A 12,073-nucleotide genomic window follows, 5' to 3' on the forward strand; every position below is an offset into this window, starting at 1 on the left:
ATGACAGTTACACAAGTCATTATATCACATGACATGACAGTTACACATGTCATTATATCACACAACATGACAGTTACACAAGTCATTATATCACATGACATGACAGTTACACATGTCATTATATCACACAACATGACAGTTACACAAGTCATTATATCACATGACATGACAGTTACACAACATGACAGTTACACACGTCATTACATCACACAACATGACAGTTACACATGTCATTATATCACACGACATGACAGTCAATGAAAACAGCTCAGAATGGGTGTACAGAACCAGTTATGTTCTACCCAGCGCACACTGCCTGTGGAGTTTACTGTGTCACTGTGACCTCGTACAAACCAGTAAAAAATCAGGTTGACTGTTCAGATAAGGCAATTTATAATAATCCCTTTACTGTTGGTAAAACTACTGTCTGCTTCCCCTCCCCCCCCCCCCTCTCTGTCTGTCTCTCTGTCTCTCATTGGGTTTTTTACTGCCAACCCCTTCACTCTCTCTCTCTCTCCCCCCCTCCCATCTGACCAAAGGATCAAGGCTCTTTCCTCACATACTTTTCTTAAAATCATGTCCTCAGAGTTTTCCATTTTGAACTAATCCCACCCCAGCCAAACTGTCATAGTTCACCTGTCATAGCGGTACTGTGGACTGGGGCAAAAACTCTCCACTTTCAGCAATTACACAGAACGCTGTTTTGAAAAAGACCAAACAAAGTGTCTGACATCCAAACACAACACATCACCAAAATCTGAAATGGAACAAACCAAAAAATTATTCTGCGGGAGGAGTCCATCTTTAAACAGCTGTTTTTTATCCTCCTCCAGGATGTCCTTCACCTTGTTCAGAGCAGCCACGTTCCTGTCGAAGATTGTCACGCGATTCCCGTGATAAGCAAGCTCTCCTGGGGAACCAACAAAATGGTAGAATTGTCACACTACAAGGGACATTTGTCACACAAACAGGGACATTTGTCACACTACAGGAGACATTTGTCACACAAACAGGGACATTTGTCACACTACAGGAGACATTTGTCACACAAACAGGGGACATTTGTCACACTACAGGGGACATTTGTCACACTACAGGGGACATTTGTCACACAAACAGGGGACATTTGTCACACTACAGGGGACATTTGTCACACTACAGGGGACATTTGTCACACTACATGGGACATTTGTCACACCAACAGGGACATTTGTCACACTACAAGGGACATTTGTCACACAAACAGGGACATCTGTCACACAAACAGGGACATCTGTCACACAAACAGGGACATCTGTCACACAAACAGGGACATTTGTCACACAAACAGGGACATTTGTCACACAAACAGGGACATTTGTCACATGAATGGGGAAGTTTTTTAACACCACTGCTGGTCAAGAATCATTGTTTTACTTTGTTTTACAAAGAGTAAGAGTTTTACAGAACTTGTAAGACAAATAGAGGTTAGATATTAAAAGTGCTGAAGTTTAGAGGTGTTACCAGACAGCAAAATACAAAGAAAGGAAGGAGGAGAGATAAGGAAGACATTATTATGTTTGATAAGAAAGGAGGAGAGATAAGGAAGACATGATGAGAAAGGAGGAGAGATAAGGAAGACATGATAAGAAAGGAGGAGAGATAAGGAAGACATGATAAGAAAGGAGGAGAGATACGGAAGACATGAATGATAAGAAAGGAGGAGAGATAAGGAAGACATATGATAAGAAAGGAGGAGAGATAAGGAAGACATATGATAAGAAAGGAGGAGAGATAAGGAAAACATGAATGATAAGAAAGGAGGAGAGATAAGGAAGACATGAATGATAAGAAAGGAGGAGAGATAAGGAAGACATATGATAAGAAAGGAGGAGAGATAAGGAAGACATATGATAAGAAAGGAGGAGAGATAAGGAAAACATGAATGATAAGAAAGGAGGAGAGATAAGGAAGACATGAATGATAAGAAAGGAGGAGAGATAAGGAAGACAGATATTTGATAAGAAAGGAGGAGAGATAAGGATGACAGATGTTTGATCGGAAAGAAGGAAGAGAGATAAAGACGACAGATGTTTGATAGGAAAGAAGGAGGAGAGATAAGGATGACAGATGTTTGATAGGAAAGAAGGAGGAGAGATAAGGACGACAGGTGTTTGATAGGAAAGAAGGAGGAGAGATAAGGACGATAAATATTTGATAGGAAAGAAGGAAGAGAGATAAAGACGACAGATGTTTGATAGGAAAGAAGGAAGAGAGATAAGGACGACAGATGTTTGAGGAAAGAAGGAAGAGAGATAAGGACGACAGATGTTTGATAGGAAAAAAGGAAGAGAGATAAGGATGACAGATGTTTGATAAGAAAGATGGAGCAAACGACATATGAGACCACCCATCAACCACCCAGGGTGTGATTCAGTGATCATGCTGCCACACACCAACAACAACATTTATCTCCTCAAGTTCTTCCTTCCTATTTCACATCACATCACAACACAACACAACACATCACACCACATCACATCACAACACAACACAACACATCACATCACAACACATTACATCACATCACATCACAACACATCACATCACATCACAACACATCATATCACGACGCATAGATAGGTTCTCTTGTCATCAACATGTGGAGCTTCTCAACACTCCATCAAGAAAGAAGTGTGGAATCAAAAAGACAAACTACAGATATTAAAGGTTTTTAAAAGTTTTAGTAAGGTTTTACTGCGCTCACAACTGCATTATAAGGTCATATGAGCACCAAGGGGTGGATGTCAACATAGAAGTCCTTATATACAGGGAATCAGGCTTACTCTGCTCACCTCTCTAGCTTCAACAGCACAAAGTCTACTTCGACTATCAAGGCATCCCGGAAATAGCGGGTCACATGACAGTGACAAACATACAAAAGATAGTAGAAAAATGCCAATAGTAAGGATGAGGACAGAAAAAGCAGCAGTTCCCCCTATGTTGTTCCGGCACAGTATGAGCATGGCATGATATACCAGCCCATGAACAATTCTACTGTGTGCATAAGATCATGTGAATTACAGAAAAGTACCTGCGATCTTGACTCCCATCTGTCCCGAGCCTATCACTGCAATACGAACCATGATTCCAACCACTACTCTGGAGAAGAAAATCAAGAGAAAATTATCAAAGGACATTGGATATAGTTAGATAAAAAAGTATAAGATGAGAGCTCATGTATGTTCTGATTGTCCCTGAGCGCCATCTCGCAGTTGGAAATTCCCACTGGGGAGTTTGTGGGGCTGATACCTTGGAGAGGAGGACAAAATGAGCCGTGCACAAAGTCAAAGTAGGAAAGGAGACAAAGACGGTCTCGGCTTCCATTCAAGAGTCAATCTAATCATCATTCAACAATATTTATTATTACGTGTGACAGGGCAAAGTGTCACATTTTGGCTATTCACAATAGTTATCGTATTGTGCATGAGTATGGCCATGGGGCTACCAAAGCCGAAATATAGATATCTATACTAGATCTATCATTACTAGACTAGATATATAGATCTAGAATCTAGATCTAGATCTAGATTTCCATACAATACATTGTTTTCTTTACACTTCTCGCTCCTTACCGTGGGCTAGCAACAAGGACACGGTACGATCATTCTGAGACAAAGTGGTCAAAATCACTGCTGATTTAAGGGTTATTATAATCTCAGTGTCAGAGTTTCGTGGAATTGTCTGCACTAGTCGCCTGTCTTATCTCCGCCTCAGACCGCTCAAACCCCAGCACTAGGCACAACCGGAACTGTAAATAAACTCCTGTTGTTGACATTTCGGGACATTGCCAGATTTTCTCGGTGGGGAAAGTCCCAATGTTGCCACACAGATGAGATCGTTTGTTGAGGGAACATTCTTGTGGCCAGGGACAAAAGTACATTGTATTTTCTATGACATAACTTGTCAAGAACTAAGAGCTTATTTCACGGCGCAGTACAACAAAATTGCAGCGTAATTGCTGTTTTTACATCTCAATCTAGCTCCCCCGGTCACTCTTTTCCTACTTTGAGAAGGCCCCTCTAATTTGTCCGTGTCTTTATAAAACAGAAGGCGGAAGTGTGTGTGTCGGATAACGAAACAAAACATGTCCACAGCCCTCCGCCCTTCTCCTTGTAAGTTTTTTCGCAAGATGGTCGTCGAGAGATCGAGTTAGCACACAGTGGTGACAACATGACCTCTCACTGATTCAGACCCTCAATGTTGTGTTTGTGCATGGGAAGGAACTTGGACTGACTCTGTGAAATACGCGAGCTTTGATTGTGCATTTCCGTGTTCGTGAGTGGCATTGAGAGGATTACCACACAGCATATTTGGGGTAAGGTAAGGACAGTACGTGTAACTTCTAGTCTAGTTGAGTACTTGGTAAATCAATGACTCGTCGATTCCTGTCAATGATCAATTCAGTGCGATCAAGACTCGAGAAATCAATGTGCTCTAGTGGATATTGTGCAATATCAGTTTGAAGCAGACAGCTTGAGTTTTTAGTATTATTTTTTTTTTTTTTAAATGAAGTTTATTAAGGTCTGGTTCCATGAATTCCATGTTTTCAGTCAGTTTGAATCGTACTGAAGGTGTGTGTGTTGTACTGTAAAGTTTCGGCCTAGGTTAATTTTAGAATGTAGATCTAAAATCTAGTAATGTAGCCAGTACATTGTAAATTACTAGATCTATATTTATATTCTGTATGAGTATTGTTAGGGGACCTTTGAGTATTGTAATGCAAGCTGCAGGTCAAAAGGTAACTTTCACACCTGCAGGCAGCAATGCCAATGCACTACAGATCTATTACTCTATTGGTATTAGGTAGGGGGGCTAACAAATCAAACTGCCGTTTTTTGCCTGCTGAACATGCATCTTTATTGCCACGAAAACGGTTACACTTGAATTTTTTTTTTCAAGAAAATCTCCATGGGATTGCACAACATCAAATCAAGTTACAATGGGAAATTGCCATTGTGGGGCTGGGGGGGGGGGGGGAAGGAGGAAGACCGGGGAGGAACAGCAGCGCCCCCCCCCCCCCCCCCCCCCCCCAACCTCCCAGACTTTATAAAAAATGTGAAATAGCACAACTCCACAGTTAAGCCTTCTCATTGTGATCTAGTCAAACCCCCTTAGACCGCTAACAAAGTTTGACCATAGGTTGGATAATAATTAAATCATCAAATATATCTATCTCCAAAACTAATCCTACTTCGCGAAGGATAAAGTTGAAATTATTTTTTACAAAATAACAGACAAAAATGAGCAAGTTGTGCTATTTATAGGCAAATGTTCCACGCATTTTACCAATCTTGCACGGCCATCTTAAGATAGCGCTGCGCGTTTTAACGATGGTATTATTTGCGCTGCTGTCTGAAGATAGCGTTAATATTTTATATTTTTGAATTTTTTATTTTTTACAAATTCACTTCCAGAATTCTTTTGCTCAGATCAAGGAACATTCTCATACATTTTCAAAAGTGTAAAAATATTAAAATTAAAATGACACAATGCCAGGTATCAAACTCAAAGTTCACAAAGTACATATTACTTTCTTGTGAGCTCTTCAGTTTTATATTTATGTTAATTTTAAATTAAATTTTTTTCCACTTTTGAAAATGTATGTGAATGTTCCTTGATGTGAATAAAAGAATAGATGGAAGTGTATTTTTTTTCTTCCATTTATTTCAAAAATATAAAATATTAACGCAATCTTCAACAGATTGCCGCGCAATTATACCATATTTGAAACGCGCAGCGCAATTTTACAATTGTTAAAACGCGCAGCGGAATCTTAAAATGGACGCGCAATTTATGCGATCGGTAAATTGTGCGGAACATATATAAATATAAATCTGAAAATGCAAGAGACAGTTTTGCTCTCAGGGACCCTTCCTTTGACTTGACAATGATGTGCACACACAGATCATGGATGTCATAATAGTTTTATAGAAAACTCTATCATTGAACTGTTTTAGTTCGGGGGCTCTCGTGTCCTAGAGGTTAAGGTGTTCGCCTCTCATTCAAAGGTCCCGGGTTCGAATCCGGGTAGCGACCGAAAAAATTTTCTTCTCTAAAATTGTCTCCTCTCACCTCCTTTCCTGCTCTCTGGCAATATTCTGTCGTCTGCTTTCGTCTCCACTTTCTGCCCCCCACCCCCTCACCTCCTTTGCCCCCTCCTCTGGGCTCCTGACTCTTTCTGCAGCCTTTCTACTGCTACTCCTTGGCTCCTTCTTACTGCTGTCTTTCAGCCACACCCCTAATCTTCTCTGGTAGGAAAGATCTACACAACTAGCCTTTTTCGGACAAGGGCAAAAAATATCGGAGGGCCCGTGTACAAGTTAAAGATCCTGTTGCGGTCCAAAATCGATAAGTGTAGGCTTCGGCTGCCACCCAGGCAAAATTCAAAATTTCCTACGAACTGAAAAAGTTTAGTGTCCTGTGCACTCATATGAACCATGCAGTGGCGAGCGCCGTAAAGCGCATATATTTATATACTAAAAAAAGAGTTGAGAATGCCAGGATTGCAGCAAATTTAACTTTTGGAAAGTATTTTGTTCCTCCAAGAACTACCTTTCTCTGTGAATTGAGCTGCAGGCTGCGTGGATTAAGTGGATTCTGCTGTCTCTTCCACATTGTTGGATAGACAAACTCAAACACAGAGCAGACAGAGAGAAGAGAGAACTACACACGACACACTAACTAGTGCTCTGTGCTGGCCCACACACTGATGTGACAATAAACCCAATGACAAATTTTTTTTAAAGAATTAATTTGTTAAGTTGCCTGGAAAAACCTTAAAGGAACCTCGCCATCTCGGCTCACAGGCCAAATATCTGGCGGCGCCTGATATCAGCCCAATAATTTGCAGGCTGGCGAATGCCCGTGGGGCTTTTATTTAGTGAGGACTCGCGCTCAAGTCTGAGTGACAGATTGAAGGGAGACAACTCATTTATTCATTTAGTGCTCGGTTAACAAGTTCCCTTGACTTTGGACAGTCGGTGCTACATGCAGGCCTATCAACAGAGGACAGTAGGTGCTACATGCAGGCCTATCAACAGAGGACAGTAGGTGCTACATGCAGGCCTATTTAACAGAGGACAGTAGGTGCTACATGCAGGCCTATCAACAGAGGACAGTAGGTGCTACATGCAGGCCTATTTAACAGAGGACAGTAGGTGCTACATGCAGGCCTATTTAACAGAGGACAGTAGGTGCTAGATGCAGGCCTATTTAACAGAGGACAGTCGGTGCTAGATGCAGGCCTATTTAACAGAGGACAGTAGGTGCTACATGCAGGCCTATCAACAGAGGACAGTAGGTGCTACATGCAGGCCTATTTAACAGAGGACAGTAGGTGCTAGATGCAGGCCTATGTGACAGAGGACAGTAGGTGCTAGATGCAGGCCTATTTAACAGAGGACAGTAGGTGCTACATTCAGGTCTATCAACGGAGGACAGTCGGTGCTAGATGTAGACCCATTTAATGGAGGACATAAAAACCTGGTTGTACCGCCAGCCCCGCTGTACTGCCACCATCACGCTTGTCCCAAATTTTAAAAAGAAAATAATTGATTGGATTTATATAGCGCATATCCACTTATGCAATGCTCTATGCGCTTAACATGAAACATATTATGGAATTACAAATCAATTTTATAGGCACATAGTATTACATACGCGTGTGCACACATACTCCCACACACACACATACAAACTCACGACAATCTACAGCTTGGATGGATTCTGTCTAATCAAAAATGATGAAAATAGAAAGGCTTTTTAGTTTTTTCTTTAAAATTTCGAGATTTTCTGCTTCTCTGATAGTTTTTGGAAGCCTATTCCAAACAAGTTGGGCAAAATATGAAAAAGAACATTGGCCATGATTTGTAATGTATTTTAGGTTTAACAAGGGTTGTTTTGTCACAAGTAGGCGGTATAACGGGTTTTGACAGCACACTATAAATTTAGATATGAATGTTTAAAATGAATTCCACTTGATCCCCTTTTGAAACTTGTTGACATAAAATAATGACATAAAGTAATGACATAAATAAACACAAATAAATGAATAATCCAACAATGATGAATAATACAGACACCACTATCACCAATATAGACAAAGGTGTAGAACATAGACAAAGCATACACAGTATTGCTGGCAGGCAGTGTGAAGCGCCCTGTTTATTGACTATGGTTCTGGTGTTTTGCCCAAGGACACAGTCAGTGACCACCCACCTGAAAGCTGTGACCACTGAACCAGGCACTTGGCCTGTACTGGACAGAATTGTGAGCTGTAACTCACTTACCCTTCAGTCACTGAATTCTCCTTTAGGGATCCCTCTTAGCTGTTATCCCATACAAACAACTTTGAATCCTAACTGAAAAGCAGACGCCACTTTAAAAAAAAGTGTTATAATTGAAAGCAAATGGCTTAAATCTAAATAATCCTAGAGTATTTTGTGACAATACATATTCTATAGCAATCCAAACCTACAATTTTATATGCTCAAAATCCTTGTTTGTTCTTTGAAATACTCAATACTCTTGCTTTGTTTACTTTGAAAAGTTTGTTTGTATCTCATCCTCTATCTCTTTCTTCCGTTGCCCTTTTTTTGTAAGTTTGACGACTCTAGTCAACATCTAAAGTCTAAAGCATGCCGTTTAGAGGGTAAAAGTGAACTTACCACCCCCCCCCCCAACCTTCTTGACCTAGACACTCACAGGGGGGGGGTTCCAGTCATGACAGTTTTAATTTATTTTACGAAGTGGCTAGCCGTACTTAAGTAAGGCTAGCCTGAGAGTCTAGCCGTACTTAGATCTAGGTTTGGCCCTATCGACTCAAACCTGTTAAGTACACAGGTCTCATTAGATCTAGATCTAGTAATTATTCAGGTTCAAATACATGCAAGTCAGTAAGGCACCTTTTTGTTTTGTCTGAAATACAAATACTTTAGGCATTGCAAACTAAAAATTTCATTTACAATTCAGCCATCAATATTAAGTACGGCTAGCCTGACAGTCTAGCCGTCCTTAAGTACGGCTAGCCAAGAAGTCTAGCCGTACTTATCTTAGGCCCTATTAACATTAGAAAACAGGAGGTTTAAAATACATACACTGTCATAAAGGCACCTGGTTTCGTCTCAAATACAAATACTTTAGGTACTGCAAACTAAAAATTTATATTTACAATTCAGTAAGCCTATTTTTTTTACGGTCAGTCTAGCCATCATATTAAGAATAAGTACGGCTAGCCCAGCTATCTAGCCGTCATTTAGTACGGCTAGCGTCTTCCTTTATTTTAATAATGGGTGCCTAAAATTAAGTAAAAGGAAGTCTGTTCATTTAGTAAAAGCTCTACGGCGCTCGCAACTGCATTAAGAGTCATACGGGGGTATGATGAGCATGTGGGACTTTGGAAGTTTGTTTGGGACTTTATGTGTATGCAATAAAAGGACTTAAAAAAGAACTTGTAATGAAAGTTCTGTCAAAAATGAATGACCGAAGGATTTATCCTGTTTAAAGTTAAAGAAAGAGTTTCAATCGAGTGACGACAGTTTGAAGGTACATTCAATGTTTTCAACATACAGAAAGCATTAAAGTACATTCATTGTTCCATTTTCAAGATGTTCAGATAAAGTATAAAATTGGAATCGTAGTAACTAGACTACATAAATACTTAAACTTAAACTGATGTTTTCCATTTATAATAGTGGAATTTGACAAACATTTTGTCCGGTTTCTTTCATCGTTTCCTTGGCCAAGTGTGTAATTTGTGCCTCAGTTGGCACTGCATGCATAATGCAATGTTACTGTCTGTCTATTGGCATTGTATAATGAAATGATCTACCGTCTCTGTTGTGGGCAATGGTTGTGCGGTGAACCGTGAAATAAGCACTGGCTTTAATCACCAGCATTAGTGTTCGTGTCACTGGATATCTACAGGCTACAAGTGGTTTTTTGTCCTGTAGCAGTTTATGATGGGGGCTTCCGGAGAAATACTCTTAGATCCTAGCCTACTTCTTGAAAGGCACATGTATCGCACATTTCACAAACTTGGTCTTCCCATCGTATTAATTAAATAATACAATAATACATTTACGTTATAATGGCACATTCTCAATGATAAGACAATGTCGTGTACACACTTGGATGTTGACGTGAGTGCGAGACGTAGCCCAGCTTTTACTTCAACTAATAACTCTAGATATCTACATTCTAGATATCTAGGTCTAGATCTGTACGATGCTTCAACTTGACACTGCTAACAGAAACTGTAGGCTACTGTGGTGTGGTAGGCCTACCGTAGAGGTCTATCTCAGGCAAGCCAGAAGTTGTACTCACCGAGAGATGTATTCATGTCGGTGACTTGTGTGGAAAATTAGCATTCGGTCACAGAGGTGATGAAGTCTAGTCCAGTGAGGAGTGGAAGTGTCAGCTGCTGCTACTGCTAGCTAGCCGTGCGTGTGTTGTGAGCGCCTTGCGCTGTCTGCTGGTAGTAGTGGTAGGCCCCTAGATCTAGATCTACACAATACACAATGAATGTAGTTATCTAGCACTGGCTAACCCGTGGGCAGGCTGTCGCGACCGCGGTGTGTGTAGAGCTGACATCTAGTGTCATCTGCAGGGGCACAGGTGGAGAGAGTGGGCGAAAATACGAGTGAATCATTTGCATTTTTCACTTACGGTCGCTTATGCATACCACAGTTGGTGTTGTTTAGTTCCTGGGGCAGGGAGCTCAGCAGAGGTTAAACCAACGTTTGTTGATGGAAAAAGCGCGGGCCTAGGAAAGATGGCCGTCCGCTACTCCGCACGTTGAAGAGCTAAGAAGAGCATGACTCTTGAAGAACCTTTTCTTGGAATGGCCTTTTGTTTGGAATGTCACCAATGCCTTCAGTATTATATAGATCTATACAATGAAAGAGTTTGGCAAACTTGAGGGTAGCATTTCCTCGGAAGCTATAAGATGAACAGACATGGAGTGGTGATCTGTTTTTAGTTCTTGTGCCCTTCGTTTTCTGGGTTTTGTGCGTGGCCTGCTGTTTCAACTCTTTGGGATTTTTGGACTATCACATTTTCTCACCATGAGTTTGAAGGCAAAGAAAATCCGCCAGACTGCGGCAAAATCTTTTCCTTTCGTGAGTCCCAAGAAAAAACTCAGTTCCATGATCAGAACATCCCTGGATGGAGTACGTATGAGACTTGCTATGGTTTAGGTTTACTCCTTAGTGGTGGTGGCGGGGAATAATAACATTATACTCATTATAGATCTAGATCTACTGGTGATTTTTTTTTAAAGTGTAGGTCTTTGTTTATCACCCCCCCCCCCCAAAAAAAAACACAACAACAACAACAATAGCGACAAAACACATGGAGAACATTTCATCATTGTCACTTGAGAGAGAGAGTAGACTCTAGTTGGCTCACACAATATCAGAGAAAGAAAGCCACAGGCGTGCTCTCGCTCGCTGCCGCTGTTGCCAGGACAGTAGCCTACACTAGGACACTCCCCGACAGTTTTTCCAACGTGCAAAATTCAAAATTTTCCCACCTACTGAAAATGTTTAATGTGTCCCGAGCGCTCATGTGGCCTTATGCAGTTGCGAGCGCCGTAAAACATTTACCAAATAAAAAGAGACCTAAATTTCACTTAAAAAACAAAGATTGGAAAAAAATCCGCCACGTTGTCAGGAAAAAATGGCCACTGTTGTACTGTTGACTGATGGTGCTGTGAGCACCGATTGACGCATCCAAATGTGTTTGTAACATGACCTACTTTTTGAAAGACTACTAGATCTAGTACTAGACTACTCGCATGACTGGCGGAAAGACTCAAAAGACGAGATCTAGATTTTGTGGTATCAAGAAGTGGCACCTTTCTTTTGATCGCCAGTATAATAATAGTTGCTTGCATTTTTCTTTGTATGTGCATGTCCACTCTATGTTCACCCCATCACACCCCCGCTACACAGCTATGTTCACCCCATCACACCCCCGCTACACAGCTATGTTCACCCCATCACACCCCCGCTACACAGCTATGTTCACCCCA

General features: G+C 41.0%; 1 protein-coding gene across 1 annotated transcript in view; it reads left to right on the top strand.

The window, feature by feature from the left end:
• LOC101855048 overlaps positions 1–12,073 on the top strand; it is a gene marked incomplete at its 5' end in the record, with an annotated part of 126,015 nt that overhangs the window by 52,991 nt on the left and 60,951 nt on the right.

The sequence above is a fragment of the Aplysia californica genome, unplaced genomic scaffold, assembly GCF_000002075.1.
Source record: "Aplysia californica isolate F4 #8 unplaced genomic scaffold, AplCal3.0 scaffold00557, whole genome shotgun sequence".
NCBI classification, from domain to species: domain Eukaryota; kingdom Metazoa; phylum Mollusca; class Gastropoda; order Aplysiida; family Aplysiidae; genus Aplysia; species Aplysia californica.